At 38.9% G+C, this 25,127-nt stretch overlaps 3 long non-coding RNA genes across 4 annotated transcripts; all 3 read left to right on the top strand.

The window, feature by feature from the left end:
* The first annotated feature begins 301 nt into the window (after positions 1–301).
* On the top strand, positions 302–2,139 carry LOC122053953. Its single transcript, XR_006132467.1, has 5 exons — positions 302–766; positions 865–1,098; positions 1,175–1,339; positions 1,409–1,512; positions 2,079–2,139. It is a non-coding gene; the product is annotated as an uncharacterized LOC122053953 (long non-coding RNA).
* A 5,159-nt stretch (positions 2,140–7,298) lies between these two features.
* LOC122052256 lies at positions 7,299–9,136 on the top strand. The gene is made up of 5 exons (XR_006131946.1): positions 7,299–7,763; positions 7,862–8,095; positions 8,172–8,336; positions 8,406–8,509; positions 9,076–9,136. It is a non-coding gene; the product is annotated as an uncharacterized LOC122052256 (long non-coding RNA).
* A 1,779-nt stretch (positions 9,137–10,915) lies between these two features.
* Positions 10,916–13,139, top strand: LOC122053952. Of its 2 annotated transcripts, XR_006132466.1 has the most exons (4): positions 10,916–11,133; positions 11,222–11,331; positions 11,731–11,796; positions 12,931–13,139. It is a non-coding gene; the product is annotated as an uncharacterized LOC122053952 (long non-coding RNA). The 2 variants fall into 2 exon arrangements; XR_006132465.1 differs by having other exon boundaries at positions 10,916–11,331.
* Positions 13,140–25,127: the final 11,988 nt, after the last annotated feature.

Genomic DNA, 25,127 nt, shown 5'->3' with positions numbered 1-25,127 from the left:
GAGGTAATTAGGGCTCCGAGGGTAAGCTAGCTTCGATTTCTCCTCTCTCTGGAGTTTCTCCGATATGTGCCCTAGCATTTTCTGTGATTCCTCAATCCTCTTCTCTGTTCACTAATACTCTATTCTTGATCCTCATCTTCTTGTGGTTGATTAGGTTTAGGTCGAAGATGATGGGATCAATTGTAAGATATCGGAAAATTAAAATAGATAGGGTTATTTGGGAAATAGCCTTATAGAATTTTTCCGGAATTTTTAGAAATTTTCTGGGATTTTTTCAGAGCTCGTAAGAAGGGTTTTGAGGGGATCAATTTCGGGTACAGATAAGGCCTGTTTGGGATACCCGTTTGGGTGAGGAAATGTTTATAATTATAAATTATTTTCTTTTCCTTTAATTCCCTTCCCAAGCACCGTTTCCCCAAACCCGACGCCGATCCCTCCCCTCCTCCCTTCCCCGACCTCCCTTCCTTCTCCGATCTCCCTCGCAGACGAGCGACGCCGATGAGAGTGAGGCTCTAGCTCCGGCGATCTCCCTTTGTAGTCATCGACCCTCAAGCTCAAATCCAGCCGAAGCTTTTCTTCTCGCTCTGATCTCTCTGTTCTTCACGGGGACGAACCGACACCGACGATCGCCGGAGTAGATCTATTGCCAGGGCATCAAGGGTGAGCTATCTTGTTATTCCTTGATTTCCCGTAAGCCTCAGCGCCAAATCTTCCCTTGATTCCTCCTCTTCCTTTGGTGGCGTTGTGCCCTAGCGGGATCTTGAAGGTAAGAGATCTACCTAGGTTATGATTCGAGTAGGTGTTCTTCTTCTTGGATTGATTTGGGTGGTCTTCTAAGAAGCTGAGATTGTATTTTGGTTCCAGCCACCTCAACTCTGTTGGGGATTGTTTTCTCCATCGAAGCTGTGATCCTCTCCGGTGATTGAAGTCTCGGTGAAGAGGTGGAGTGTTTGAGGTGATGCATGACAGGTGTTTGATGAAATGCTTTGTGCTCTTGTCTCCTTTGTTTGTGCCGGTGTCGCCCTATCCTCTGCCCTAGCTCATTGCCGCAGCGACAACCTGATTCCATCTAGGAGAGATCTTGGATATGGTATACGGGTAAGTCAAGCTCAATATTGATTAACATGGATTGATTTCATACTTTGATGTTGAGATTAACTATGCGACTGATCAGTGTTGCTCCGATGAGGATTAAATATGGGAGGTTAGCTGATCAGAGATAGAGTTTCAGTGTAGGGATCTATTTGAGGTGTTGTTGCTAGAACAGTGGGCGTTCACTGCAAGGAAATGTTGTCGGGCAGTGAAACATTGGAGAAGGGGTTGTTGACATGGAGTTAAGGTAAGGTTAAGAGTTGATCTTGTATTTTGTTATAGGGTAATTGATGGATTTATGTGATTTGGTTGTTAGGTTAGTAGGAGATGGAAATGTGGGCAACAGTGAGCATCACACCTGTGGCTTCCAATAGTGGGTTGCTCGGATCACATGCTAACAGTGGAGTGCAATGGAATTGGGTAAGTTGTGCTCTAAATTGATTACATTATGTAATGAATTAGATTAAGGAATTAATTGGGATGTGAATTAGACTAGGAAATGATTGAGTTGATTGAGGATTGTTGGATTTTGCGGTTGATCATGGTTTAATGATTTAGTTGATAGGTTATTGTGGGTTGATATCATTTGTGATGTGGATGGGATGAATTATTGTGGATTAAGAATTAAGGTGATTTTATTGCTGTATTGGTTTGGATTGGTAGGGATGGATTGTAGGAATTTAAATTAAGTTGTATTGGATTGATTAGTAGATTTAGAAGGATTTATGATGAGTTTGGATTAGTGTTTGATTGATGATGAATTATGTGAATTGAATTGGATTAATTCATGAGGAGATTTGATTAGTGATGATTGTGGATTATGGTTGGATTTAGAAAGAGTAGAGTTTAAGGATGAACCTCTCATCTACTTTGGTTCGGATCATTGGGTAGAAACTAAACAGAGTTACTTAATCGACGTAGGATTAGGTTTTGAGTTTAGTTTGTTGTTGATTATGTGAGTAGCTAAATATATTATGTAATCGCAGGACTTGGATTCGGGACGAGCGTCTCGACGTGGGATTTCCGGACACGATCTACGTATTAAGGCGGGTATTTCTTCCTTGCCTCTGTGTAGATTTTATTGAGCTTAGTGCATGGTTTTATGAGATGGTTTAGGATGCTTTATCTTATATCGTGCTCGTTTGTTGCTTTCCTGCTTGATACCGATGCTTGACCCTTGTGATGATCTATTTAATTCTTATACTGTCTACACTTTGGATTATCTATACTCTGTGGTATTTGTGTACATGTAGAGTATGTATGGTAGGGATTACTTCGTTGGCGGTATTCATATGAGGCTTATCCATCCGTATGTCGGTATACTTCGTCCGGTGTGATGATTGGAGTTGTGGTGATTGTATATATGTGGTTTATACCGTGTTTGATGTGTTTTTACTGGAGGATACATGTTGATTGTACACGTGGGGTTGTGTAGGTGTGTCTGTTGAGGTTATTGGAGATCTTTGGTTGACTATGCAGGTGGGGTTATATACGTATGTTTGGTGGGATATATGGAGATATCATGATGATTATACTCGTGTTGTGGGACACTTAGGTGGATTTAGAGTTGCATGGATGATGACGGTGTCCGTATCATGATTATATATATATCATGTTCATCATTCATTGCATACTGACGATTATCGTCTCCCTTGTGGTTGAGAGGGTTGTCAGTCTTTTATAGTTGTCCATTTGGCCACTATTGGAGAGTGATAGCTTGGAGCTAGTCCTGTCGCGCTTACTCAGGCGCTCAGTGTTCTGTCAGCCTCGACCACTCTGAAGTAGTGAGTCTTGAGGGTACAGTAGTCAGAGGGCTAGAGATGTGAGTGGTCAGGGACCCTTGGCTATGTAGTTATATAACTACTTAGCTGACCGTCCGCTTCGACCGCCTATAGCGGTGCTTGTACTGGAGGCTAGTACGATTTGTCACGGACCCAAGCCTCTCGGCCATACAGGGGCCATGGTGTCTAGAGAGGTGGCGGGGTGACCATGGAGCATGCATGCACATTTGCATTTGATCCGCGGTGCATCGTTGGAGATATGTTTGCATACATGCCTAGTAGATACTAGTTGCATGTGTTTATGGTATGTTGCATTTGTTTGCGTTATGATTGTTGCATATGGTTGTCATGCTGCATACATGTCATTTATTTTACATGTATTTGCAGTCGTATTTATATTGCACAGGTGTCACGGGTGTGTCTGTTGCAGATCCAGTGAGGTTACTGATCTTGGTATCTTGCGTCGATTTCAGATTGGGTATGTATTTACCATTATGTCAGTAGTGGTTTGTGCGGTTCGTATGTCAGTTATGATTATGTCGGGTTACTACGTCAGGTATGTTCAGATGCATTGGTTATGATAGTATGATCATGTTCTTTGTTTCCCTACTGAGACTGTATACTTTTGATCTCCATGTTTGTTATTGACCATGCACTATCTTGTCTACTACCCGCTGAGTTACCTATACTCACCACCGCATGTATATCTTTATGTTTTCAGGTAGATGGTTGGAGTGTCGCTCGGAGTATCCTGTCTGCCGGGTCACATCCGAAGGTCGTTTTTGGTTTTGTATATGTTTTATTTGTATTTGTTGTATTCGGGGGGTTGTTGTATTTGTGTTGTTGTGGTTGTGGTATAAAGCCTAGCCGGCTAGCAGTGTGTTGATTGTGTTGTATTGGGCTTTCCTTCGTTTTTCCGCTGTGTTTTGGTACAGCCGTGTAGGCTGTTATATATATAACTGCGTGGTTGTGATTGTTTCATTCCAGCCGTGTGGGCTGTTATTATAACTGCGTGGTTGTGTATATAAATATTCCAGCTGCGTGTGGTGATGTATTTTGTTTGTAGTGATGCTTCATATGGTCACCGGAGTTTTTCGAGATTTTTCTGAGACCAATTTAGTGGTATCAGAGCGGGTACGATGCCTGCTTTGTTTTGTTTTGGATTTGAGATTTATCGATACCAATTTGGTATCGAGTAGGTACGATGCTATTATTCTGTTTTGGATGTCGTGATTCGGTTTTCTTGATGTGACTTTCCGAGTTTTGGGACCAGGCAGCAGCAGGACATCTCCAGGCTATAGGAGGTATGTTTGCATATTGTTATCATACATCTCTGTTGGTATATGTACTGTTGTCCATGATAGTTAGTTCTGACATGTGTTAGTACTTTTTGTTAGTACTTGCCTATTTGTTTGTACCATACATTTCATGTGTAGGGTCAATCACTGATCACGGTTGACCTACTGGAGATCAAGGATTTACAGTCTCAGGGGATTTCCTCATATCATACTGCTAGTTGGTTGAGAATTAGAGTCCCATACTAGTCTTGGTTACTATTAGCTAGATGGTGGATGATATCTGTATACCCATGTTGACTCAGTTAGTAGAGTACCGGTTTACTCCTGTTGATGATTGATTTACTTGGTTGACTTGTGTAGTTATGGTTTGACTGATTTACCCTTGTTGACTTGGGTAGTGGCGTATCGATTTACCTTAGTTAGTTTCATCAGTGGATGATTAATTTACTCTTATTGGATCGGTTAGGAGATGATCGATTTATTTTGTTGGTCCGACCAGTAGGGGACTGACTTACTCTATTTTTAGAGATGCCTATCTGTGGGATGTTTCATACTCGGTTAGATATTTTGACTTGTACCGGGGTAGAAAGGATTGAATTGGCCGTATACCAATATCGGCTTAGTCAGTCTGTAGAGGATTGTCGTATCCGATTCCATGGGGACTTTGACTATGGACTGTCTGTACCTGGTAGGATGACTTAGCAGATACATTCAGATAGGATACCGCACGATGTGGAAAAGTGTAAAGCTACCTGCGTAACACTTATGAGATACATCCAGTACTAGGGTGTAGGAGTTGAGGAGTACCTTTGGATATATGATTTGTACTGGCGTGAGAGAGTTGAAGTTAGCTGCTTAACCTTTATGTGACCCGGTACCACGTGAAGGAAGAAGGAGAGAATGTTTTGGAGATCAGGTCGTCACTTAGCGATTTCCTTGAGATGTGTTGGAGAGAGAGTAGTTCTTTACCTCTTTCGGTAGCATGGTGATTTATAAGGCGATGACTAGTAGACTCGCCTATCGTTGTTCTATGGGAGATCCTGACTCATGGAACTATTGGATATGATTAGATATCCTTGATGTACCTAGTGAACTACGACCTGTAATGATACGGAGGTAGTGGTATTAGTTGAGTAATACCTAGGAGGTCCGTCTGTAACTAGGTATGATTTCAGATGACGATCTTCGAGGGGTAGAGCGTCGATTGACAGATATTTTGATCAGTTGTTTAGTTGTAGTGTTCCTCTATGTTTGTGTTCATTGCTTGATACTGGAGGTTACTGAACCTCAGATGGAGCAATCACAGTAATAAGGGGTACAAGACAATGGTTAGACGACTTAGCTAACATTGTCTCCATCAAGTAACTCAAGACCTTGACCACGTGATCATTGTACCAGATCTTGTAGTCTATTTATCATATTAGAAGGTTTGACCTTTTATCGATATTGGTCGAGGGACACTTATGGGATGATTATGAGAGTTGTGGAGATACTTTCTAGATGGGTAGACTCTTAGTCAGGAGATTGGGTGACCCTATGACTTTGGATTGACATTCTTTTACTGTGGATATTTGATTATCGGAAAAAATGAGATGATGAGATTTGGCAGACCTTCTTGGATACGTTTAGTTTGTTAGTAGTGGGGGTTGAAGGTTGGATACTTTTCTTTGACTCTATCTTTGTTTATGAGACTATCTGGTATGACTGATTGATGTTGAGGATGATTTGTGATTAGTGGACATTATGAGACCAGGTGTGGTGATATGTGGTCTTTGATGATCTATTGGTAGATATTTGACTTGATCTATTATTTGGTGTTTTATGTTGATAGTGACATGGAGTGTAGTATGTCTGTGATATATATGGATTTGGTGATTTGTAGTGGGTGATTCGATCACAGACTCGTTGTTGGAGATCTTACGATTGAGTGAGCCTGTTGTATGTACATTATGAGTCCTTGGTGTTACCATTTAGGCATGTCGTGCCTTAGATCTTGTTATGGACTCGATGTACTTGGTATTCCTTGGGTGTGTAGATCAGTTTTCATTGTCTCCATTGACGATGTTGTGATCTATTTTCGATCCGAGGTGGATCATGTACACTAGCTTTGCATAGTTCTAGAGATGTTTCGACGGGAACATCTATATGTGAAGTTAGTAGTACGTATTGTGATTGTCTTTTACGAGTTTTTGCGACACGTTGTGGTTAGTAAAGGATAGCGCTGGATCCACAGGAGATAGAGGTGGCTATCAGTTGGAAGTAGGCGTAGTCTATACCGGAGATTCGCTGTTCCTTCCTTGATCTGGCTAGATATTATCGGAGATTGATTGAGGGTTTCTCCAGTATTGTTATACCGTTGACTGGACTATTCAGGATGAGTATGAAATTTTCCTGGATAGACACTTACGAGATCAGTTTCAGGAGTTGAAACGAGAAGTTGTTAACTGCACTGTCTTAGTTATACTTTCTAGTGTAGACGGATTTGTACTCTACACATATGTATCGTACCCGAGGTTTGGTGCAGTTCTGATGTAGTATGAGCGGAGTAGTCTCGTGCCACTAGTTTGAATTCTCATGAAATGAGAATTTATTTTTATTTCTGTGGGAGATTATGTGTGTTTCTGAGTCACTTCTTATCCGGAAGGAGTTACTATAGGAAACACATTGATCTGGATTTGCGATACAGATGTTGGGAGGTCTGATGATAGTGGATTCTGATATTCAGAGGTAGTTGATTTATCCCGGAGTTGGCTAGATTGCAGGGTGGGAGTAGCGGGAGTAGGGTGAGTTCATAGCTCACAGAGTTGTCGCTATTCATTTGGAGGTGGATTGTCATGTTGGGAGATATGTTTATGATACTGGGGTGGAGTAGTACATGAGGATGATGTTTGGTTATTATACTTGGAGTGAGTGGTATATGAGTATGTGATTTAGAGGTTACCCTTGGATAAGGATCCCTGAGTTGACCAGTAAATTTGGGGACCAAATTTTTATTAGTGGGGGAGGATGTAAGATATCGGAAAATTAAAATAGATAGGGTTATTTGGGAAATAGCCTTATAGAATTTTTCCGGAATTTTTAGAAATTTTCTGGGATTTTTTCAGAGCTCGTAAGAAGGGTTTTGAGGGGATCAATTTCGGGTACAGATAAGGCCTGTTTGGGATACCCGTTTGGGTGAGGAAATGTTTATAATTATAAATTATTTTCTTTTCCTTTAATTCCCTTCCCAAGCACCGTTTCCCCAAACCCGACGCCGATCCCTCCCCTCCTCCCTTCCCCGACCTCCCTTCCTTCTCCGATCTCCCTCGCAGACGAGCGACGCCGATGAGAGTGAGGCTCTAGCTCCGGCGATCTCCCTTTGTAGTCATCGACCCTCAAGCTCAAATCCAGCCGAAGCTTTTCTTCTCGCTCTGATCTCTCTGTTCTTCACGGGGACGAACCGACACCGACGATCGCCGGAGTAGATCTATTGCCAGGGCATCAAGGGTGAGCTATCTTGTTATTCCTTGATTTCCCGTAAGCCTCAGCGCCAAATCTTCCCTTGATTCCTCCTCTTCCTTTGGTGGCGTTGTGCCCTAGCGGGATCTTGAAGGTAAGAGATCTACCTAGGTTATGATTCGAGTAGGTGTTCTTCTTCTTGGATTGATTTGGGTGGTCTTCTAAGAAGCTGAGATTGTATTTTGGTTCCAGCCACCTCAACTCTGTTGGGGATTGTTTTCTCCATCGAAGCTGTGATCCTCTCCGGTGATTGAAGTCTCGGTGAAGAGGTGGAGTGTTTGAGGTGATGCATGACAGGTGTTTGATGAAATGCTTTGTGCTCTTGTCTCCTTTGTTTGTGCCGGTGTCGCCCTATCCTCTGCCCTAGCTCATTGCCGCAGCGACAACCTGATTCCATCTAGGAGAGATCTTGGATATGGTATACGGGTAAGTCAAGCTCAATATTGATTAACATGGATTGATTTCATACTTTGATGTTGAGATTAACTATGCGACTGATCAGTGTTGCTCCGATGAGGATTAAATATGGGAGGTTAGCTGATCAGAGATAGAGTTTCAGTGTAGGGATCTATTTGAGGTGTTGTTGCTAGAACAGTGGGCGTTCACTGCAAGGAAATGTTGTCGGGCAGTGAAACATTGGAGAAGGGGTTGTTGACATGGAGTTAAGGTAAGGTTAAGAGTTGATCTTGTATTTTGTTATAGGGTAATTGATGGATTTATGTGATTTGGTTGTTAGGTTAGTAGGAGATGGAAATGTGGGCAACAGTGAGCATCACACCTGTGGCTTCCAATAGTGGGTTGCTCGGATCACATGCTAACAGTGGAGTGCAATGGAATTGGGTAAGTTGTGCTCTAAATTGATTACATTATGTAATGAATTAGATTAAGGAATTAATTGGGATGTGAATTAGACTAGGAAATGATTGAGTTGATTGAGGATTGTTGGATTTTGCGGTTGATCATGGTTTAATGATTTAGTTGATAGGTTATTGTGGGTTGATATCATTTGTGATGTGGATGGGATGAATTATTGTGGATTAAGAATTAAGGTGATTTTATTGCTGTATTGGTTTGGATTGGTAGGGATGGATTGTAGGAATTTAAATTAAGTTGTATTGGATTGATTAGTAGATTTAGAAGGATTTATGATGAGTTTGGATTAGTGTTTGATTGATGATGAATTATGTGAATTGAATTGGATTAATTCATGAGGAGATTTGATTAGTGATGATTGTGGATTATGGTTGGATTTAGAAAGAGTAGAGTTTAAGGATGAACCTCTCATCTACTTTGGTTCGGATCATTGGGTAGAAACTAAACAGAGTTACTTAATCGACGTAGGATTAGGTTTTGAGTTTAGTTTGTTGTTGATTATGTGAGTAGCTAAATATATTATGTAATCGCAGGACTTGGATTCGGGACGAGCGTCTCGACGTGGGATTTCCGGACACGATCTACGTATTAAGGCGGGTATTTCTTCCTTGCCTCTGTGTAGATTTTATTGAGCTTAGTGCATGGTTTTATGAGATGGTTTAGGATGCTTTATCTTATATCGTGCTCGTTTGTTGCTTTCCTGCTTGATACCGATGCTTGACCCTTGTGATGATCTATTTAATTCTTATACAGTCTACACTTTGGATTATCTATACTCTGTGGTATTTGTGTACATGTAGAGTATGTATGGTAGGGATTACTTCATTGGCGGTATTCATATGAGGCTTATCCATCCGTATGTCGTGTATACTTCTGTCCGGTGTGATGATTGGAGTTGTGGTGATTGTATGTCTGTGGTTTATACCCGTGTTTGATGTGTTTTTACTGGAGGATACATGTTGATTGTACACGTGGGGTGGTGTAGGTGTGTCTGTTGAGGTTATTGGAGATCTTTGGTTGACTATACAGGTGGGGTTATATACATATGTTTGGTGGGATATATGGAGATATCATGATGATTATACTCATGTTGTGGGACACTTAGGTGGATTTAGAGTGGCATGGATGATGACGGTGTCCGTATCATGATTATATATATATATCATCATGTTCATCATACATGTCATACTGACGACTATCGTCTCCCTTGTAGTTGAGAGGGTTGTCAGTCTTTTATAGCCGTCCATTCGGCCACTGATGGAGAGTGGTAGTTTGGGGTGGAGCTAGTCCTGTCGCGCTTACACAGCTGCTTAGTGTTCTGTCAGCCTCGACCACTCTGGAGTAGTGAGTCTTGAGGGTGCAGTGTCGGAGGGCTAGAGATGTGAGTGGTCGGGACCCTTAGCTAGGTGGTTATATAACTACTTAGCTGACCGTCCGCTTCGGCCGCCTATAGCGGTGTTTGTTCTGGAGGCTAGTACGGTTTGTCACAGACCCAAGCCTCTCGGCCATACAGGGGTCGTGGTGTCTAGAGAGGTGGCGGGGGTGACCATGGAGCATGCATGCACATTGACTTTTGATGCGCGGTGCATCTTTGGAGATATATTTGCATACATGCCTAGTAGATACTAGTTGCATGTGTTTGTGGTATGTTGCATTTGTTTGCGATATGATTGTTGCATATGGTTGTCATGCTGCATACATGTCATTTATTTTACATGTATTTGCAGTCGTATTTATATTGCACAGGTGTCACGGGTGTGTCTGTTGCAGATCCAGTGAGGTTACTGATCTTGGTATCTTGCGTCGATTTCAGATTGGGTATGTATTTACCATTATGTCAGTAGTGGTTTGTGCGGTTCGTATGTCAGTTATGATTATGTCGGGTTACTACGTCAGGTATGTTCAGATGCATTGGTTATGATAGTATGATCATGTTCTTTGTTTTCCTACTGAGACTGTATACTTTTGATCTCCATGTTTGTTATTGACCATGCACTATCTTGTCTACTACCCGCTGAGTTACCTATACTCACCACCGCATGTATATCTTTATGTTTTCAGGTAGATGGTTGGAGTGTCGCTCGGAGTATCCTGTCTGCCGGGTCCTACGTCACATCCGAAGGTCGTTTTTGGTTTTGTATATGTTTTATTTGTATTTGTTGTATTCGGGGGGTTGTTGTATTTGTGTTGTTGTGGTTGTGGTATAAAGCCTAGCCGGCTAGCAGTGTGTTGATTGTGTTGTATTGGGCTTTCCTTCGTTTTTCCGCTGTGTTTTGGTACAGCCGTGTAGGCTGTTATATATATAACTGCGTGGTTGTGATTGTTTCATTCCAGCCGTGTGGGCTGTTATTATAACTGCGTGGTTGTGTATATAAATATTCCAGCCGCATGTGGCTGATGTATTTTGCTTGTAGTGATGCTTCAGATGGTCACCAGTACAGGGGAGATGCTGCCGGATTTTTGTCTAGCAGAGACTCCTTTGGGGGCGTGACATCAATTGTAGCTCTCGGTAGAGACAAGTATGGTGGAATCCGATAAAGGGGTGTTGTTGGGTGGCTTTCTAAGTTCCGGCAACAACTATCCAGGTTGAGGTAAGACGAGTAGATTATTTTCTTGAATTAGGTTCTTGTTGGAATGCTTGGTTGAATCCGTGATCTCCTTTATATTTGATCTTAATAGAGGAGTGGATTTTCCAGCAAGTGTTGTTTCTGTGGATTTAGAATTGTGTAATGTGGGTGCTCTTGGTTCAGCTCTCCTTGTTCCAGCATCAACAGTAGCTGGGAATTGAGGTATGTGTAGGGATTTTGATACATGTGTAGTTTATATTTAGGGTTATGTTTGAATTGAATTTAGATTGGAACATGTGGTAGATTATGTGTAGAATTAGGTATGTATTGAACTAGGAATAAATTGATTACTAGTTGATACATAATTAGTGTGATTAGATTTAATTGTTTATATTAATCTAATGGAATGATTAGGGTTAAGGTAATTAACCCTAGTCAACCGTTGGATTTCTAATCTAATGGGAGATTAGGGATTAGATAACTAATCCTAATTGACCGTTAGATTTAATTAGATAGGATAAGGTTGTGTGATTAGGGTTTTGCCCTAATTTAGTTTTAGGGATTTTATTTAGCTATTCATTTGGATTTAGCTAAATAAAATATATATATTGTTTGACACAGGACTCTGATGCGAGACAGGCGTCTCGACATTGGATTTGGCGTGATACTACCTGCTATTTGAAGCCGGTACCCTTTGACTTATCTCTTGATAGTGTCTTTTGATATGTGCAGTTTATATATACTTACTAGTGTTGGTGGTTAGTACTTCCCTGGTTTATTTTAGTTGATACCTGATATATGCTTCTACTGATAGCTGCTATACTTTAGTCTAGAATATTTTTCTTTCTGGCTATGTTTATCTGTATTCATAGAGATAGAGGTATTTATTGTGCTTCCCTCTATACTGGATTAGTTGATAGATATGTTGGATATGTGATGTTGGATTCATGTTGTTTGTTATCCTTGTTATATATGTGTTTATCTTTTTGGCACCTACACATATGGAGGAGGATATGTTCAGGTATGACATACTATAGTCGCATGCACCATATTGCATGATTGCATGTTGGGCGATTGACGGCTCTATTATTGTTGTGGTCGTCGGCCTCCTACATGGACCTCTACACACGTGACCACTGCATGGGTAGTGGCACAACACTCAGGGTGTGTATGGTACGTTGCCCGGTGGTGCTCCGCTAGGACGGTCATGGGTAGCGTGACAGGAGCGTGGTAGCACGCCGGGGTCTCTCCCCGTCATTGTGTACTGGGAGATGAGAGCATTGCGCTCCCTCACTATGTTTGAGGTAGGAGGATAGGTGTACTCCGATGCCACTCACCACCATCGTGGGGAGTGCACGGTGTCACAGCCCTACCCACTCGGTCTCGCCATTGTGTGTGAGATAGCCGGCGAGGGTGACGGGATACGTCATTCATCATATGCCTAGATTGCATTATTTGTGATTGATGCATTTTGGTGATTTCATATGATTGACATGCATACAGGTTATATGCTTTTGCTCTGACTATTTTTATCTGTGTATGTTCACAGTCAGTTGCACAAGCCTTGCAGGTGAGTACAGTTTATTTCAGTTATGCACTTCTTATTATTCTTGCGGTAGACTATGTTACATGCTTATTGTTGGTTACTGCAGTTTATTCAGTTATGCATACCTGTTATACTGTTAGGAGACTGTACTATATGTTATGCTGTTAGGATACTGTACCATAGGATTGGTGCTGGTAGTTATATGTTGTTGTACATATCTATTGGATTACCTGCTAAGTTCTTTGGACTCACACCGTTATATTACTACTTTTCAGGTTGATGTTGTTGGGAGATATTCCAGTTGCTAGCCCCCATTGTCGCGAGGATTTCTAGTTGTCGATTTCTGTTTTCGCCTCTAAGTATATACCGGTGATGTGGGTTTTGTATTGTGGACTTTATGTCGAACTTTTGGGTTTGCTACTTTTGTTTTCCACTACGGATATTTTCCTTACTTCGTGGATTTCATTTCTTCATTGTAGTGGAGTAGGACTTACATATATCTGCGATGATTCTATATCGTCTTTTCTTTATATTAAACTGCATGGATTGTTCATATTAAACTGTGTGGAATGTTGATATAAACTGCGTGGTTTGTTTATTATTTATGTTGTATTGTTCCGGTCGTGTGGGCCGAGGATTAGATATATGTATTCTGGATTCATATTGTCACTCGGACAGGGCAGATGCTGTCGAAATTTCTTTTGGCAGGGACTACCTGGGGCGTGACAGTCGCTCCTCCAATTGTTTACCTCAACTTACCTGCCAAAACATGCTCCTCCAGACATGTTTGGACTTTTCCCTGCTCAGTGTCTGATCGTCTGATCCACTAAGACTTTTCCTGCAATACTACATTAGCCAACAACAATAATAGTAATACAGAAAACAATAGTAAACCTAAACTTAGATTTACCGAGATCCGCTGGTCCGGTCGACCGCGTGCGGTCGACCGGAAACCATCCGATCAACCTTGCTTGGAGTTCATTCCTCCAAGACTTCTCGTTACCTAAGGTTACCACACCCTAGGGTTTTCTCAACCTGGCTTCACTCACCAAGACTCAGTATTCGGCTACCCAGGGATCAAGTCCTCCAGACCTATCCACCTGGCTTCCACGGCATACCGAGATTTCCCTTACCTAGCCTACAACTAGGACTCAGTATTAGGCTACCCAGGGATCAAGTCCTCCAGACCTATCCACCTGGCTTTCACGATATACCGAGATTTCTCACCTTGCCTAGCCTCCAACTAGGACTTCCCTTGATCAAACTTCATACTTAAACATACTTAAGCATACTTAAACATATTTGTCTGACATTAAAACCTTGGAGGTCGATTGCACCAACAATCTCCCCCTTTTTGATGTTTGACAAATATGTTTAAGTTAGGTCAAAAAGATTTAGATTTCTAACTTAAACCCTTCTTCTCCCCCTTTTGTCATACAACAAAAAGAACCACTTCATAAATGACTTTAATTGCTAAGGATCCCTAAGTTTTGCACCAACAATGATAGAATACTTTTAAATATTTTCAATATATGCCTAAGGTATTCCCTCACCCATTTAATGTATAATAGAGTTTTCAAAAACAAGTCATAGAAATTTTGAAAAAGCCTCATTCCATTAAAAATTGAGTAAATTTGTAATATCTTTTTCAAAATAATTTTGAAGAATGCACTAAGTAAAATCTCTCAAAAAGTATTTCAAGACTTAAAGTATTTTTGCAAAACCATGATATAGAAGTTTTAATGCTTGCAAAAATTTCTCATAATTTCTTTCAAAAATTTTCAAGGAATACTTGTCAAAAATATTTGTAAAGTGTTTTTTATCAAGCATTCTTTTCAAAGAGTATTTCAAATCTGAGTTCAATACCATTTTCAAAATAAATATAAAATATTTCAAGGCTAAAAATATTTTCAAGAATTTTACAAAGATATTCCAAGCCTTGGACTTTGTCAAAAAAAAAAAAAATTTCTTACTGGTTTACTAAGATATGAATGCCATAATATTAAAAAAAATGCAAAGAATTTTTCAAAATATGAAACATAAAGTTTTAGAGGAATTTTCAAAGTATTTTTCAAAAAGTATGAGTTTGAAAAATATGATTTTGAAAAGATAATGCTTGAAGAAGAATTTTGTAAAAGTAATATATATATATATATATATATATATATATATATTTTAAAAAATATTTGATTAAGAGATTTTAAGATATTTTTCAAAAAGATTTGTAAAGAAGTTTTATCAAGCAATTTTCAAAAAGTGTTTTGAAACAATTTTTTTTATGTTTTCAAAAGCATGATTTTGAAAAATATGTCCTTCAACTAAGTCTCTGCCCCTTAACTAGACACTATTTTTTAGATATCCTTGTTACCCATAAGGAAGACTTTTCTATGTGTGTCTAAGGGTCACGATTGACTTAAGATTCTAAAGACTTAGGCGGTGAATAACAATAATTATATATATAATACACCCAATCAATTATCAATCAAGATTTGAAAAATATTTTATAAGAAAATAGATTTATAAGTTTTCAAAATCCTTTTTAAGAAAATAGTTTAAATTTTAATTTTCTTAGCATCTCACTCATTCTAAATTTTCAAGAATGGTAATCCTATAATTGTGTGAGATGACTTTATTGATTTTGAGTTTGTTGAAATTTAAATTAAAATTTAGTTAAACTTTGATTATTGTAAGTTAAATAGACGGTAACATTTATTTTGTGAATTAATCGAATTAATGTTAAGTGGATTTGGTTAAGAATTGTTTTTAATAGTTGCATAATTTAAAATCTAGTTTCAATTGATTTTAGTATCGTTATTAATTGGGGATTAAGAATTTGATTTTAAATTTTGTTTAAGTTTAAAGTACTTTTGATGATAAAGGTTAAGATTTAAAGTTGAAATTAAGAATTAAGTTAAGTTAATTTAATTAAGTTAGTGTTATTAATCATTGATTTAATATTAAAGTTAAATTAATTTATTGATTATAGTCATAAAAGATTATGTCTATTAGTCATTGATTAGGGTTAATTAATTTAGTTTTATTTCAAAGTTGTTTTAACATAATTTTAATTAAGTTTTAGAATACTTTTAATTAAATTTTAAAATAATTTTAATTAAGTTTGAAAATACTTTTTAATTAAATTTTAAAATACTTTTAATTAAGTTGTAAAATAATTTTGATTAAGTTTTTAATTAAGTTTTTAAAATAATTTGAATAATTTTAATTATTTTTTAAAAAAAATAATTTTAATTAAGTTTTAATTAAGTTTTTAAAATAATTTTAATTAAGTTTTTAAATAATTTTAACTAAGTTTTTTTAATTAAGTTAAAATAATTTTAATTAAGTTTGGAAATAGTTTGGTTTGAATCAGATTTGAATTAGGTTTGAATTAGGTTTAAATTAAGTTAGAATTAAATTGAATTTGAATTAATTTAGTTTGAATTAGATTTTATTGAAAAAGGTTATTGAACCCATGTTAGATTCAAACTTAGTTTTGGGTTAATCAAGCAAGCGTCCTAAGGATAAGTTTCAGTTTAGTGGCGAGGCATATGGCCTACTTGAATATCATTAGACCATTTGCTGAAGACTTTCCAAACTGTTCCTGTCCAAAAAACTTAATACTAAACTTTGGTCTAACTAGCCCATGTTTAACTGGGGTAGCTTCGGTTAGATCTACTAAGTCTAGTGCACCAGGTAGAATTCCATATTCAGCCTAGACATGCCTTCGACAAAGTTTCCTTAACGTACTATCATCCCAATCCATTCCGGTGCTATGTTGTTAGGGTTTGGTAAACCTTTTTAACTAACCGTTCTAAACTAGTAGCATAAAGAAAAGATGCATGACATGTTAAATAATAGATAAGTATGCATGAACATGGCAAGTCATACAATTCAAACAAGTCATACATGATTTTAGTTGTTTATTTATTGTGTTATTGTTGTTTTATTGATTTATTGCTATTTTTTTATTGATTTGTTGTTGTTATTATTATTATTATTATTTAGGATTATTGTTGTTTTATTATTATTATTGTTATTTAGTTTCATAATTAAAAGGTACATTATTATAATTAGGTTTGTGGAGATTTTGTTTTAGATTTGGTTTTGATTTATAACTTAAATCTAGATTTTGTGAGTTGATAAAATTATTAATAATGTTTTCTAATATATTAATTTTGTTTTTCAAAACATTATTTTGTTTTTCTAATTTTCTAAACTTTGATTTATAGTTTAGTTTCTTATTTAAATTTTTTGTTATATAATTTTGATTAACTGGATCTAGATTTTGATTAAGTTTTTTGTTGATTTGGTCAATTTTAGTTATATTTGAATTAATTAAATTTTTATTAGTTAGATTATTTTTGTTAAGTAATTTTAATGTTGGATTTTCATGCATTTTTAATTTCATATTACAATTCAAACAAGAAGGATCTAAAGCATGCAAATTTTCATATAATTTAAATTTATTTACCATACTAGCTCCCCTTGAATCCTTGGGTCTTCTCTCCGGGCATTGAGATTTGTAGTGTCCCATCTTTTTGCACTTGAAACATTCGATGTGGTGCTTTCTTTTCCGTACTCTAGGCTTCAGCTCCTCCTTTGCCTCCGGTTGTGCAGATCGACTCACCGGGCATTTATTTTTGTAGTGTCCTTTTTCTCTGCAACTAAAACATGTTATGTGTTTTTTAAATTTTGAATTTAAAATATTACCTTTTGAATCCTCATTAGGATTCTCCCCCTTGACCAATGTCATTTCGAAGTCAGGCTCGACTGTTTGGTCGAGCTCGGGTTTAGATCCATCAACCTCCTCCTCAGCCACTAGTGCGATGAAGTTGATTTGGTCTAGATCTGGTTCTGAGGATAGCTCTCCGGATTCGGATTCAAGTTCGAATTCATTTTCGCCTTGATCTTCTAGCCTCGACGAAGTCTCGTGAAGCTCGATCAATTTGGTCCACATCTCGAATGCGTTCTTGTAATCTTGTAATTGACACGAAACATTATTAGGCAAAACACTAATTAAAATATCTATTACCCTTGTGTTTGCTTCTGAGTTTTGAGAAAAGTGTCTCAGTGCGATCCAGTTGTCGAAATCGTTGCTTCCAATGAAGCTTTCCATCATTTGCCTCTAGGAATTGAAGTAGACTTGATTGTACAGCGGAGGGTCGTAGATACTTCTCCCTTCTTGATAAGATGTCAACATTCTTGCAAGAAAGAAAATAACAAACCGATTTCCAAGACTTTCGTCTTGGGATTAGTAGTGTTAGAAAATAATTTGAAGAAAAGAAAAAGTTTTTAAAATGCTTTGAAAAAATGGTTAAGTTATTTCAGAGCTAACGAGGCCCTGATACCAATTGATAGATCGTTTGAAGTGATACAGGGGGGGTGAATATCGCGCTTTTTAAAACTATTCTTTTCGTATTTTGAAACCAAAGTCGTGCAGCAGAAATAAGAAAAAGAGACAATGTATTAACTTCGTTCGGAGCCTAACTCGACTCCTACTCGAAGGCCCGCGGTCCTTGACCGCACCGATGGGCAAAGCACTAAAACTCTTCTCTCCTAAGTCCTCGAAGAGAAGCAGATCATACAAGTATAATGGAATAAGATAGTAACAAGCCTACTATCTTATTTACAATTAAGTGCAATATAAAATAAGTATACCGACAATAGTATGCGTAGAATGTAGTTTGGTCAGTACTTCTAGACGGAGTGACTTGCTGAGCTGTTGAAGATGTGTAGCACAATCCGTACGTGAAGAAGAACTTTTGAGATGATCAGAAGAGTTATTCAGCTACCTCTGACTTCGAGCCACAATTTATAAGAGTACTAGAGGTTCGGTCGACCGATCCCTCTTTTCGGTTGACCTAACCAGCTTCGACCCCTCCAGCTGGAGTCTGATGCTGGCTCAAATCTCTGGCATTAATTGGTCTTTAAGGGTTCGGTCAACCGATCCCCTTGTTCGGTCGATCGAATAGGCTCCTTTCCTGTTCGTCGAGATTTACCGTGTTCTGCATTTACTGGTCATTAATATTGATCGTTTGGTCGACCGATCCATGGGTTCGGTCGACCGATTAGCTTAACTTCCTTTTGCTTCTGATTGTTGCTGACATAACTGATCTGTACTGAGTCAACTTGGTTCGGTCGACCGATCCCTTTGTTCGGTCGACCGATCTGGCTATACCTGCAACACAGAGTTAAGCAAAGTATCCCTGCAACACAAAGGTTAGAACAGTAATATATAATGCATGAGTAATATAAAGACAGTAGGACTGACTGTCTTGATCTCAACTTGGAAACCTTCCCGGTTTCTTCAGTTGAATCAGTGACCTTAGGTTGTTCCCTTTGGGAACCCGACATCACTATCGCTCCTCCAGTTGTTTACCTCAACTTACCTGCCAAAACATGCTCCTCCAGATATGTTTGGACTTTTGTCTGCTCAGTGTCTGATCGCCTAATCCACTAAGACTTTTCCAGCATACTACATTAGCCAACAGTAATAATAGTAATACAGAAAACAATGGTAAACCTAAACCTAGATTTACCGAGATCCGCTGGTCCGGTCGACCACGCGCGGTCGACCGGAAACCATCCGATTAACCTTGCTTGGAGTTCATTCCTTCAAGACTTCTCATTACCTTAGGTTACCACACCCTAGGGTTTTCTCAACCTGGCTTCACTCACCAAGACTCAATATTCGGCTACCCAGGGATCAAGTCCTCCAGACCTATCCACCTGGCTTCCACGACATACCGAGATTTCCCTTACCTAGCCTACAACTAGGACTCAATATTCGGCTACCCAGGGATCAAGTCCTCCAGACCTATCCACCTGGCTTCCACTATATACCGAGATTTCTCACCTTGCCTAGCCTCCAACTAGGACTTCCCTTGATCAAACTCCATACTTAAACATACTTAAGCATACTTAAACATATTTGTCTGACATTAAAACCTTGGAGGTCGATTGCACCAACAGTTTCATCATAGTCAATACCATGAATTTAGTTGAAACCTTTAGCTACCAGACAACCCTTATATATAAGTCCATCCATGTCAGTATTTCTCTTAAAGATCCACTTACACCCAATGGGTTTGACGCCTTCAGGTGGATCAACCAAAGTCCATACTTGGTTGGTGTACATGGATTACATCTCGGATCTCATGTCCTCTAGCCACTTCTCATAATCTAGTCTCATCACAGCTTCCTGATAGGAGGTAGGCTCATTCTCTACGAGCATAACGTCATCATGGTCAGACAAGAGAAATGAGTATCCTTAGGCTGACGACGTACCCTATCAGACCTATGAAGAGGTAGGTCTAGTTGAACTGGTTATTGTTCCTCAACTCCTTGTGGAACAAAATCTCATTATCCACAACACTTTGTGGTTCCAGTTCAACTTCCATCAAGGTTTTAGTGCTATGGGCCATATCTTGAACTTCTTCAAGATTGAACGTACTCCCACTAGTTTTTCTAGAAACTAAATCTCTTTTTTTGAAATACTCCAGTCTTAGCCACAACTACTTTGTGTTGACTGGGAATGTAGAAGTAATATCCTTTCGTTTCCTTGGGATATCCTATAAAATAGCACTTATCAGATTTGGGTCCCAGTTTGTCCGAGACTTTATGTTGAACGTAAGCCTCACAACCCCAAATCCTCATAAAAGACACCTAGGCATCTCTCCCAGTCCATATCCTATATGGTGTCTTTATCACAACCTTGGATGGAACACGGTTAAGTATGAAGGTTGTTGTGTCTAGAGCATAGCCCCAAAGAGATATAGGAAGATCTGTGTGACTCATCATAGATCGCACCATATCTAATAGGGTACGATTTCTCCTTTCGGATACACCATTCCACTGTGGTGTTCCAGGAGGAGTGAGTTGGGATAGAATCCCACACTCAGCTAGATAGTCACGAAACTCATGGCTAAGGTATTCACCACCTCGATCTGATCGAAGTATCTTAATACTCTTGCCAAGCTGGTTTTGTACTTCATTCTTGAATGCTTTGAACTTTTTAAAAGATTCTGACTTATATGTCATCAAATACACATAACCATATCTACTGAAGTCATCAGTAAATGTAATGAAGTACATATAACCACCTTTGGCAGTGACATTGAAAGGGCCACATACATCACTATATATAAGTCCTAACAAGTCAGTCGCTCTCTCGCTATATCCACTAAAGGGAGTCTTGGTCATCTTGCCCAGTAGACATGACTCGCATGTCTCATATGATTCAAAATCAAATGAGTCCAGCAAACCATCTTTATGGAGCTGGGATAAGCGTTTGTCATTTATATGACCTAAGCGACAATGTCAGAGATAGGTTTGGTTCATTTCATTTGATTTGAACCTTTTGGTATTTATGTTATAGATAGGGTTCTCTAAGTCTAGAATATAGAGTCCGTTCATCAGAGGTACACTACAATATAACATATCGTTTAATAGACGGAACAACATTTGTTCTTTATGATAAACGAAAAGCTTTTCTTGTCCAAACAAGAAACTGAAATTATGTTCTTAGTAAGAATAGACACATAACAACATTCATCTAATTCTAGTACAAGTCCAGAGGGCAGAGATAGAAAGTAAGTCCCTACAGCAACAGCAGCAACCCGTGCTCCATTGCCTACTTGTAGGTCCACCTCGCCCTTCGTCAATGCCCTGCTATTTCTCAACACCTGCACATTAGTACAAATGTGAGAAGCACATCCGATATCTAATACCCATGATGAAGAAATAGAGAGATTAACTTCTATAACATATATACCTGATGTAGAAGTCTCACTTCTCTTCTTCTTAAGATCTTCCAGGTAAACTTTGCAGTTCCTCTTCCAGTGCTCGGTCTGACCGAAGTGGAAGCAGGTAGCATCCTTGGCGACCCCTCCTTTGGGTTTCATGCTTTGCCTTTGCCTTTGGCTTGGGACTTTCCTTTGCCTTTAAGCTTACCCTTGCCCTTATGCTTTTGTACCATCAAAATAGAGTTGGGCTTAACCTTCTTAAGGTTGAGCTCAGCAGTTCTCAACATGCTAAGCAGCTCGGGTAGTGGCTTATCAATTTCGTTCATGTTGTAGTTCATGACGAATTGACTGTAGCTCTCTGGCGAGGATTGCAAGACCAAGTCAGTGGCCAGCTCTTGGCCAAGTGGGAATCCCAACCTCTGTAGGTTTTCTATATACCCAATCATCTTGAGCACATATGGTCTTACGGGAGTCCCATCTTGCATCTTGCACTGAAACAGTGCCTTGGAGATCTCGAATCTCTCGTGTCTCGCTTGTCCTTGATATAGTTGACGAAGATGTTCAACCATATCATAAGCACCCATCAACTCGTGTTGCTTCTGAAGCTCAGAGTTCATGGTCGCGAGCATGTGGCATGACACATCTAATGCGTCATCTTGATGCTTCTTATAAGCATCTCGGTCAGCTCACGTGGCAATGGCAGGAGGTGCCTCGGGAATAGGCTGCTCCAGAACGTACAATTTTCATTCTTGTGTGAAAACGATTCTCAGATTCCTGTACCAGTCCAGGAAATTAGCTCCATTGAGCTTGTCCTTATCAAGGACAAAACGCAGAGAGAAGGTGTTCGTGTTTGTCGACATGGCAATCTACAACAGAAAAATGAAGAAAATAAATATCATATTCCATTAATCATTTAATTAGGCCTTTAATTAAATGATGCTCCCACTGAATTATAGAATTTTTGTAGAATCAAGTCATGGATGTGGTCAAACCACACTTACTAGATTCTAATCAATTAGCTATAATTCTTGCAAGACAAGATCCACATTATACTACGCCTTGAGTTAGCTTTGGCTAAATCACCCAAGACTTAGTATGATCGGTAGATAACTAATTATCAATTACATCTCTATGCAACTATTGTTTATAGGATCAAGATCCTCATTTATATTAGAACTTGAGTTAGCTTTGGCTAAATCACTCAAGATTTAATATAAATGTGATTTTGTCCTATTTTCCAACCATTGGAAAAATGCCTATAGTTATACTCGATCCAATTGAGTTAACTAGTTATACTTAATCCAATTAAGTTTGTACTCACCCAAGCTTTGATAGGCGAGACCAAGATTGTCCCTCTGCACCCTACCAAGATAATATGCATGGCTCTACTTTGGCAGATTCAACAACAACATGTGATCGAGGTAGTGATGGGTATCAAAACTTGATAGGCATTTCGAGTTGAGTTGATTAAGATCTAATCTAATCGTGGATTCGTATCTTATACGCATCAAGGCACTAATTAATTACTCTACATTATCATGCATCACATACACAAGCAATTAATTAAATTTTGATTAGGTCATGACCCTACTACGATCTTCTCAAGCCAATGAGAAGATCGGACGGTCAACCTAGGGTCAACAGCTTCTCCAAGCTCTTCCCTTTGACCACCATGTGTTGCTCACACCCTCCTCGTCGTTCCTTCTCGAGTGGACCTTCCACCGCTCCAATTTTTGTACATTACAAATATGAAACTCGAGTTACATTCGAGTCTAAAACTATTTTACAACAGGAATATAAAAATGAGGGAGGTACGATACGCAGGTCACATAATATATACAACATGCACATCACACAAAATGGTGTGTAGGCCATATTATGAATTATAACACATTTAGTCCAATCAAATTGGGCTTTTGGGCCATGACCATCACAAAATCATACATATTTCTAAATTATGTATTTTATATAAATTTCTGTAATTTTACTACCATTTTTACAATTTTATGAGTTACAATTTCCTAGCGGTCCCGTTTAGTAATTTTGGGCGCGATCGCGAGACAATGCCCCTTGCCGGGTTAGGGGCAGCGCCCCTTCCCGTGAAATGAGTCTCACAAGTATCCTACTACAATCTTATAGCGCCTTAAGCCACTGTCCCAAAACAATTTGGGCGAGACCTTACCGTTTCGAAAGATTTTTCTCGGTATACGAAGCCTACAAGTGTCCAAGCACTTGTTGCTTCGCATCTCCAAGAAAAATACTCATAAAATCTATAAAATTAGTAAATTTACAGAAACTTACAGATCTATAATTTTTCATAAAAATACAAATGAAACATGTACATGCTTCGCACGTGGCTCTGATACCACTGTTGCGACTTTCGGGCCGTAAAAACCACTTTTTACGTTGTGGAAACCCCGAAGTCTTGCTACGGATCCATGCGAAGATATATAAAATTATCATGTACATGTCTCCTAATCCTAGATCTACACTAGATCTACAAGAAAGGGGTGTATACCTTTGAAGCGAAGCCCTTTGCAAATCCCGCTCGTCCAGAAGGGTTGCCGGATCTCAAGAGTGTCAAATGTACACTCCTCTATGTGTATCCACACGAATAATAGGTGGACAAAAACACAACTAAGAGTGTGCTAGCATCCTTAGAAGGTCACGACAATGGAGGAAGAGAGGGAGAGAAGAGAGGAAGAGAGGAGGAAGAAGAAGACCTCTTGAATGAGCACACAAATACAATCACTCACACATTCAAGTGGCTGGCCACAATAGAGACATTATAAACCTCCATGGGATACCAAGATTCATGGCTCTTGGTCTCCCTCATGAGGTGGAATTTGGTCAAGTCAATCTTGACCAAATGATGTGGCCTTGATGATGTGTAACACCATCATTGGTCGGCCCTATGCCAAGTCACAATGACATGACATTTGGTCAAGTCAAAGTCAAGTCAAATTTGACTCTTCATCTTCCCTCTTAAGTCAAGTCAAACTTGACCTTTTATCTCTCATGGTTGATCAAATCCAACCATTTGATTCATATCAATTTAATCTAATGAATTTATATTCATTAAATTAAATTAACTCAATGAATCATAATCTAATAGACTCATTGGACACATGAATCAAATTGAGTCCAACTCAATTAGTTCTAATTTGGATTACTCTTAATCCAATTTGATTCATCACATGAACCTAATCCTCTTGGTCCATCATATGAACCTAATCTCCATCTAATTGCCCTTTATGTGTGGCCCTATAGGTTCTTGTAACGTTGGCAATGTTCCTAAACCCATTTAGAAACATAAATAATGAGCGGTATCTAGCAACACATTATTATTACCCAAGTTACAAGAATGTTGAGATCCAACATCACCTTGTGACTACTAATTGTGACTCTCACAATATGTGACAATGTCTTTTTATCCTAGACATCTAGATTGATCAAATGAGGCATAGACCGTCTCATTCTCTAATCAATCTATATCTTGAACTCCAAGTAGACTCACTCTAATCAAATGAGCTCAATATCTCATATTGACTCATTTGGGCATGGCCATGCACTTAGTGGTCTCACTCTATCAAGAATGATGATGTCACTCCTATCATATAGGAGGGATAGATCCCATCTACATCACTCACATCCCTCCGCATAATTTGTTACATACCCAGTAATCACCTTTATAGTCCACCCAGTTACAGGTGACGTTTGATGAAGCC

This window comes from Zingiber officinale, chromosome 3A (genome assembly GCF_018446385.1).
Source record: "Zingiber officinale cultivar Zhangliang chromosome 3A, Zo_v1.1, whole genome shotgun sequence".
Lineage (NCBI taxonomy): Eukaryota > Viridiplantae > Streptophyta > Magnoliopsida > Zingiberales > Zingiberaceae > Zingiber > Zingiber officinale.
The sequence above is the reverse complement of the archived record's forward strand: the minus strand, read 5'-3'. Positions and strand labels throughout refer to the sequence as shown.